This window comes from Micrasema longulum, unplaced genomic scaffold (assembly GCF_059751315.1).
Source record: "Micrasema longulum isolate JH-2025_06_02 unplaced genomic scaffold, ASM5975131v1 h1tg002610l, whole genome shotgun sequence".
In the NCBI taxonomy this organism is placed as follows: domain Eukaryota; kingdom Metazoa; phylum Arthropoda; class Insecta; order Trichoptera; family Brachycentridae; genus Micrasema; species Micrasema longulum.
This window is the reverse complement of record NW_028279745.1, coordinates 13,730-21,449: the sequence shown is the minus strand read 5'-3', so window position 1 is coordinate 21,449 and position 7,720 is coordinate 13,730.

Below are 7,720 nucleotides of genomic sequence, written 5' to 3'. Positions count from 1 at the left end.
TTGGACCATGAAGCGTAATATTGATAATCTTACCGTCGCTTAACAATAAATACATAATTTCATAGCTAAACAAACGATACCAACTTAATAAATGTCAATATTTGTATTTAACCACTTACCGACTTTTCTATGTCTACCCGTCTACCGGCTTCGTCAGGACAATAATTACACCAACATGCAATACTCACTGTACACCTCCACTTTTTAGATGGCAATTTTTTAGGGAAGCATTGGTTTCATCCAAACTATGACGGACCGCACATGGTGACCATTATAATGAAACATCGTTTAATGTGCTATATTCAGTGGCGTGCGTTCCATATAAGCACATAAGCAGTGATTACCCTACTAGAATTTTATTAAAACAATAACAAAAAATAATATAAAATATACGATTTACTTTTTTTATTTCGGTTAAGTCGTATTTCGTTCCGATCGGCGCGCCGCTAACGGGAGAGGCACGAACTAAATATGCCTATTTTTTTTCATGTTTGCATGATCAATGCGTGTGTGTGTGGGTTATTTTTCAGTTGTAATTCCGCGTGTATGGGTTAGTTTTTAGGCAGTGCTTATTTTAGAAATTGTTTTAAAACGAAAAAACGAACGAGTTACTGACATCTAGCGTTTTTTTCAATTATTTCATGTTTATTTTGTTAATGAAAAAATTGAAATCGAGTTTTGTGAAACTTGTGATAGTGACGGAAATGTGTGTTTAATCAATGCATACATTTTGGATTTAAAGCGTTCTTACAGTTTTTACGATGATGTTACAAAAGCATAATATTTTACAAAAGAAAGGCGCGTAATTTTGACATACAAATAAGTTAAAAAAACGGACTTTATTCTTTTAAAATTGCAAACAAAGTTATCGGCCACTTCGGGTATTTAATACTTGGCTAATATAAATTTAGCATTTATTTGGATATTCGATGTGGCTTAGGTAATTTCAACAATAACCACAAGTCAACAACATAGTGATTCAGACTAATTTGACGAATGAAGGAAACTGTTTATTAAGATTTATTACTTATATAAATCGTACTTTTTTTTTACTGCCTACCCAAGTTTAAAACTCTGTGCACGCGACTGGCTATATTGAATGTGAATGTAATTCCCATATTTTCTTTAGTCATTTACATTTGTTTTAATTTTCTTATTATTACTAGTATTTTCACGTATGTTGAATTTTTTAACTATAAATGGTACATTCTCTAATTTATATTTATGCTTAAATTTTTTTTATTTATTTATTTAACTTTTTGTACATAATGTTATTTGTACATTGGCGGGCTTATTGCCAAATGGCAATTTCTTCCAACCAACCAATAAAATAAAAGTTTTATTTTTATAATTCAAGTTACAGAACATATTCAATAGAAAAAAAAAAGATTAAAAAGTGAAAAATATATAAAAATAGAAATAAACGTATTTGTTTATAAATTACCTTAAATCAAAACTATTACTCAATGGGAAAAAGGAAAAAAGCGGAATGAGGAAAAAGGAAAAGAGGAGAGATTAAGGAAAAGAAAGGAAATGTTTCTTCAGACGTGATTTAAACAGAGATAATGTAGTAACATCTTTGATGGTGGATGGGAGATGATTCCACAGTCGAGCCGCATGGACACTATATTAGTTAGAAAAGAAAGAGGAATTGTGTATGGGTATTAAGAGAGTGCCTTGAGAATGAGAACGAAGAGGTAAACCATGAACTGATAAGCGTTGAATTTTTTCACAGAGGTATATAGGAGCGTTAGGACTATGAAGTACATTGAACAGAAGTGAGAGGGAGTGATAGTCTCTCCGCTGTCTAATTTTGAGCCATTTCAGTTGCCTACGATAATCAGAAATGTGGTCATATTTCCTAAGACCAAAAATGTACCTTATGCATGTATTCTGAAGTCGTTCAAGTTTATCGAGTTGCTCACAGCTTAAATCAGTCATGGAAACATCAGCGTAATCTAGAATGGGTAGTAGTAATGCTTGTACAAGAGTGCATTTAGTACTAATGGGTAAGAATTTTTGCAACCTTCTAAGTGAGTGTAGACGTGGTGTAGACTGAAAAATATTTTGCGGCTTAATTCATTAGTATGAGCTCCCCAGCAGAGATGTTCAGATGTTCAATTTTAATTATTATTAAGGGTATATTTTCTTATTTATATTTATGATTCAATTTTTATTATTACCCGCATGTTTTCTGATTTATATTTATTTTGAATTTTTTTCACGTTACTTCCCTTTTGCATTAAATGTACGCGAAACAATATATTTACAGTACATACAAATAATATAACTATTTAAATGAATACATTTCGGAAGCAAACATTATATATTTCCTTACCTTGCGGCCTTTACATTTCTATACTCGGAACTTAAAAAGTTTGTATTGGATGAGAAAAAAATACCCATCATGATTATATCTATTTTGGGAATGTTATCGGATTTTCCTTGTAAAAAACCAATGTCAGTCATAATGCTATGGATGTTTATTTATTTATTTATTATATATACGGCCTAAGCCAATTACAACAGTTACATGAAGAAACATAAATGCAAGAAACTGAACAAAAAGAACATAAAACTATTTAGCAAAGACAAACAAGGGCAAAACAATAATTGTATACAATATATTCAAAAAAACTAAAGACCGAAAACTTTGAGCTAAACCATGCCAATCCAACTTCATCCCACACTGCTTAGTCGCGAAGAGATCTACGAAAAGCCGGAAGATCTATCCCAAAAAATTCCGAATCGTGTGATGAATTGACTAATCTACACATTCTGGACATTGGGGCATAAAAACCAAAGTTGCACTTAGAAGATTTAATAAATAGCAGATTTTGACTTCTGGTGACACGGTTGGGAACATGAAAAAAAATTGATTGCAACAGAAATGGGACATCGCTTAAAGCATTAAGTATTTTGAAAATGCATATAAGGTCCATCTCAGTTCTACGTCTCTCCAATGAAGACAGATTAAGAGATTGCTCTATTTCAAAATAAGAATAATTACCCCTTTGTAATCCGAGCAACCATGCCACTCTTCTTAAAAAACGGTGTTGGACAGACTCGATATGGTCAATATGAGTCCTGTAGAATGGAGACCAAATAGGAGAAGCGTATTCTAGATGGGGTCGAACTAGTGAGCAATAAAGAGTTTTGATGGTATTAACCCTTAGACTGCTAAACAACGATATATCGTTGTTGTTAATCCCTATCATAAAGTTCTAACTAGACTGATGCTGACGTCATAATCTCCAAAAGGGTAAATGAATTCGGAAACTGCTTGTTGCACTTAACCGTCAGTGGTATAAAACATTTTCTAAACATGAAAATTACTTATTCGACGAGTTATTATTCAGTTTCGTACCTATTTCAGCCTAACGGAAAATTTAATACAAAAAATGTTTTCTTACGCGCGGTAAAAATTAGAACATTAAATTGTACAGCAAAGTTTCTTGAAAATTAATAAAAAATAATATAAAATATTTTAATAAAAACGAACTACTTTGAACGACGTCACTTGTTCATATGAATCATCCAAGATATATTTTACTCAAATTTTGTTAAGCATGCATTGATGGAAGTGGTAGGTTTGATAATAAGGGCACTTTGCCCCACAATCAACAAAAAAACCATCATAATACTGTCGTTTCAATAATAACTATTAAAACAATGCGCCTTGAGATTGCTGTGCGAGATCATTTTTGTTTGTTTTTATTTTCGATTAAAAAATGGTTTACAACCGCTGTACGAGAATGTGTTGCGGGCGGCACGAGTTGTCTATCTTGCTCACTCCACTGGGCTTGAATTAGATATTTATGAAATGGAAGATTTTTCTTAGAATTGCTATTAATTTTTAAAACAGTAGTGTGTTTGGAAAACAACGTATTCGATAAAATATTTTTAAAATGTATTAATAATAAGATTTCTGATAAGATTCTTGAAAAACTGCGTAGCAGCGTAAGGGTTAATATTCTTGAAGTCCGCCGTCACTTTATAAATGAAAACAAAAAAGCAAAGGAAAAGACGAAATTAAACTATAAAAAACAAATAAAAAGCCACAAGCCGCCCGCGTCGGACGATCTCAGTATAGGATTTGAGTGAACGTAGGATCCATAAGTCACGCGTGACGTCATCAACCTTTTGGCCAGTTACGGGCCGTTCTATTTCTATCAAACTTTAAATAGGAAATTATAAACGAAATCATTTGTTTCAGATGTTTATAGTAAAATGCTCGCCATCGTAAAAATATTCTTTAAATTCTGAATACATTTAAAATCATATCCCCAGCTTATGAAATTACCCTGTTGTCTTTAAATAATTTGAGAACAGAAAGGAATTTTAAAATCTTCACAATTTGCCTCCCATAGACAATAACGATCGATCCGTCAAATTCTTTTGAAGTTTGGGGTCATTCAGGGTTGTAAGTGAGATTTAGTCAGATAGATCTTAACAATGTTTGATTATGTCCAAATGCTTGCCGACTGGCTGGATTCCCTAGGGAGTTGTTCATATTTAAATTTATTTCAACAGAGGAAAAACATTTTTGAGAAGGGAATATGAAAGTCCAGGCATATACAGGGCTTATGACCTGTCATTGGCTGGTTTAAGTGGCCACTTTACACACTGTGTAACATTCACCATTCTGCCCATGTTTGAACCTCCACATTTCCTCAACTCTTCCATCTGTTGACTTTTGTGAAGTAAGAGCTAAACGTATTATCACGTGGGTGAGATCCACCCGGCTGAACCAAATCACCTACTAGGCAACGCCCTTCTCAAAAATGTCTTCCCTCTCTGTTGAAATAAATTTAAATATGAACAACTCCCTAGGGAAGAAATCCACCCAGTCTGCAAGCATTAGAGTATGCGTATATGTTCACGTGTGTATATGTATGTATGTTGTATGTGTACATTTATTAACATTTTTATTTATTTTTTCATTGTTTTATATTTACTTACTATTTTTTCTTCTTCTCTTCCTTCCCTATTTTCCCATCCCACTTAATTCCACACCAAGCGAACTGTAGGTTTTTGTTTCTTTATATTTTTGTTCCTATGTGAAGATATTTGTTATTATTCTGTATGTATTGTTTATTACTATGACTGTGCTGGTTTTAAAAATAAATAAATATAAATAAAATAAAAAGTTTTGTGATTTTAAAATTATTCCGCCTGTGGCCTCACAGGTTCTCTTTAGTAAATTGTCCTGATTGGTGAGTTGGACTTCCGGCAACTAGAAATCTATCACACTCTACCATTGGTTAATTTCGGAGAGGAGAACTAGTGACGTCGTTCAAAGTAGTGCATTTTTTAAATCGTATTTTTACTTGAATTTTTGAAAAACCACGCTTTATTTTTTTCCGCGCTTGTGAAAACATTTTTTATATCCGACTTCCCGTTGAACTGAACTTCCTTATTACGAAAAAAACCTACTCTCTTCGTATCGCTTACCACGACATGAACTTTCATAATTCAGGAATAGATTCCGAGAGTCGGGAGATTTAAAAAAATATTTGCCTGCTTCCAGGAGGATTGGCAACCCTAGGCATAGACTCCCCAAACACAAACGGAGACGCGCACTTGGAGTGTCCCGTTCCGAAGCAGGGAGACGTTAGCGGGCCCCACACCCCACCCCCACGCCCAGTACAAGAAGCATCGCTATTCATAGACTCGTGAGCGCCATACACGCGGTGAGAGGTGGCACTTGACTCAAATGATCTCTTTATGTAAATATAATAACTAAGTACTTGAATTCGAAAACATTTGCCTTTGATCTTTACAAGTATTTTAAGATAATTATTAAATATTGTTGGGGTATAAAAAACTATCAAGCCGACGCGAAAGGGGGACTCTATTATATGAAATACTGGAATTTTTACACGACTTTGCGCAAGGTCGAATTAAAATCTTCCAGCAGACTGTGACATAGAGATAATTCGGCCCTCCGAACCTCGTTTTAATATTAAATTTTAACATACGAAAATGACTCGACGAGTGGCATGGGAAGTAGCGAGGAAAGGAGGCCGAGACGTAGTGTGGCAACGCGAGTCGAAGTACCGGCAATATGAGCGCGAGTGGCTGGCCACATAATCGCGCGGTCGCAGTGCGCATCGAGTGCATGCGCGCACGCGGCCACAGTTTCATCGTCTATTGTATAGCAAAGACAAATGACGAGTGCGGAGCGTCGCGATTAATTGCGCGAGTAGAGCAGTGTGTGGGCGAAGAGGGCAACACCGGGCGAGAGGGCGGCAGCGCGAGGAGCATGAGCATGAGCAGCCCAAGGAGCATAGTGTGGCGGGGTTATTAGCGTTGATAGGGGAGACCGAGGAAGGTTGTAACAGAGGAGAGTTGAAACAATGTATAAATAAGCGAAAATTTATAAGAAAAATTGCGTTTAATCTCTCTAGATCACTATTATACCGACATGAAACTTTTCCTGAATATATCTGAATAATAAAATTCTGTTCCTCGGTCATCATAAGACTAATTATCGTTTCCATGCGCCTCTACCCAGAATGATTACGTTTGTAAATGAAAATCAAGATCTAAATTATTTTGATTGTAAATTGAGTTTTTTTTTACAAATAGGCTGAAGAAATATTCCCAATAAATTGACTGTATATTTGTAGAATTAACCAGCATTCCATAATGCCTGACTGTATTAACTTGTCTTTGCTTTTCTTTGTTGTATTCCTTCTAATATTGTTACTCTATTAATATTGTTTTTATTTTATGATTTGTTTAAATCGGACATTGTCCGTAAATTTGTTAAATAAATAAATAATGGCGATTTCGAGAAATCTATAATCGATAGCGAACTGGCAACATCACGAATTTGTTGGTTTTTACCTGCTACTTTATACTTCATAGAAAGGCAACAGCCAACAGCTAGCAGTCTACAAAGAGTGGCAATGTGTATACGACATCTGGACTGAAAAAATATTATTTCCAATTTTTTTATTATTTTAAATAAAATCCTTTATTAGAATTAAAAAAAACAATACATACATTAAAAAAAATTAAATGGTTAAACTTGCCAAAAAAGAGTCTGGCTCTTGTGTTTGGAAAGTTTACTAAATATTATAAAAAAAGAATTAAAAAATGCAAAACAATTTTATACAATTATTTTTATTTTATTTTATTCCAGTAAAATGAACAATAAACATGAGCATAATTATAAACATAACCATAAACATAAATATAAACATACAATAAAATTTTATATTTGCAGCACTTATGGTGGTCATAGCATATGCTTAGAATGGATCCACCCTGCAGTGGCTTGAAGTATTTCGTTATTAGAGCTTTTCAGGCGTTCCCATAGGCTCCAGGCTCTTTGGCGAAGTAGGGCAGCGAAGGTGTTTATTCGTCCAGCTGTAAATATTTCGGAGGCACTGCAGTACCCAGGCAATCCGAATAATTGTCTGTATGAATTGTTATATGTGACCCTTAATTTATTCCACGCTGCTTGCGTATAGTTGTTCTATAGTTCCACTGTATACATGGACGTCAAATACGAAGTAAACATGGTTTTCTTCACTTCGTTACTGCATTTAAAGAAGCGTCTCGCTAGCTTAGAGGCCCTGACATTGATGGCTCTTCTCTGTCTCTCGATGTCCTGATCATCTTCACAATTATCAGGCAGTGTGTGCCCTAGATATTTGACTTTTGCCGTTACCGTTAAACTGTTGTTGTCCAGGAACACAGGTGGTGATGG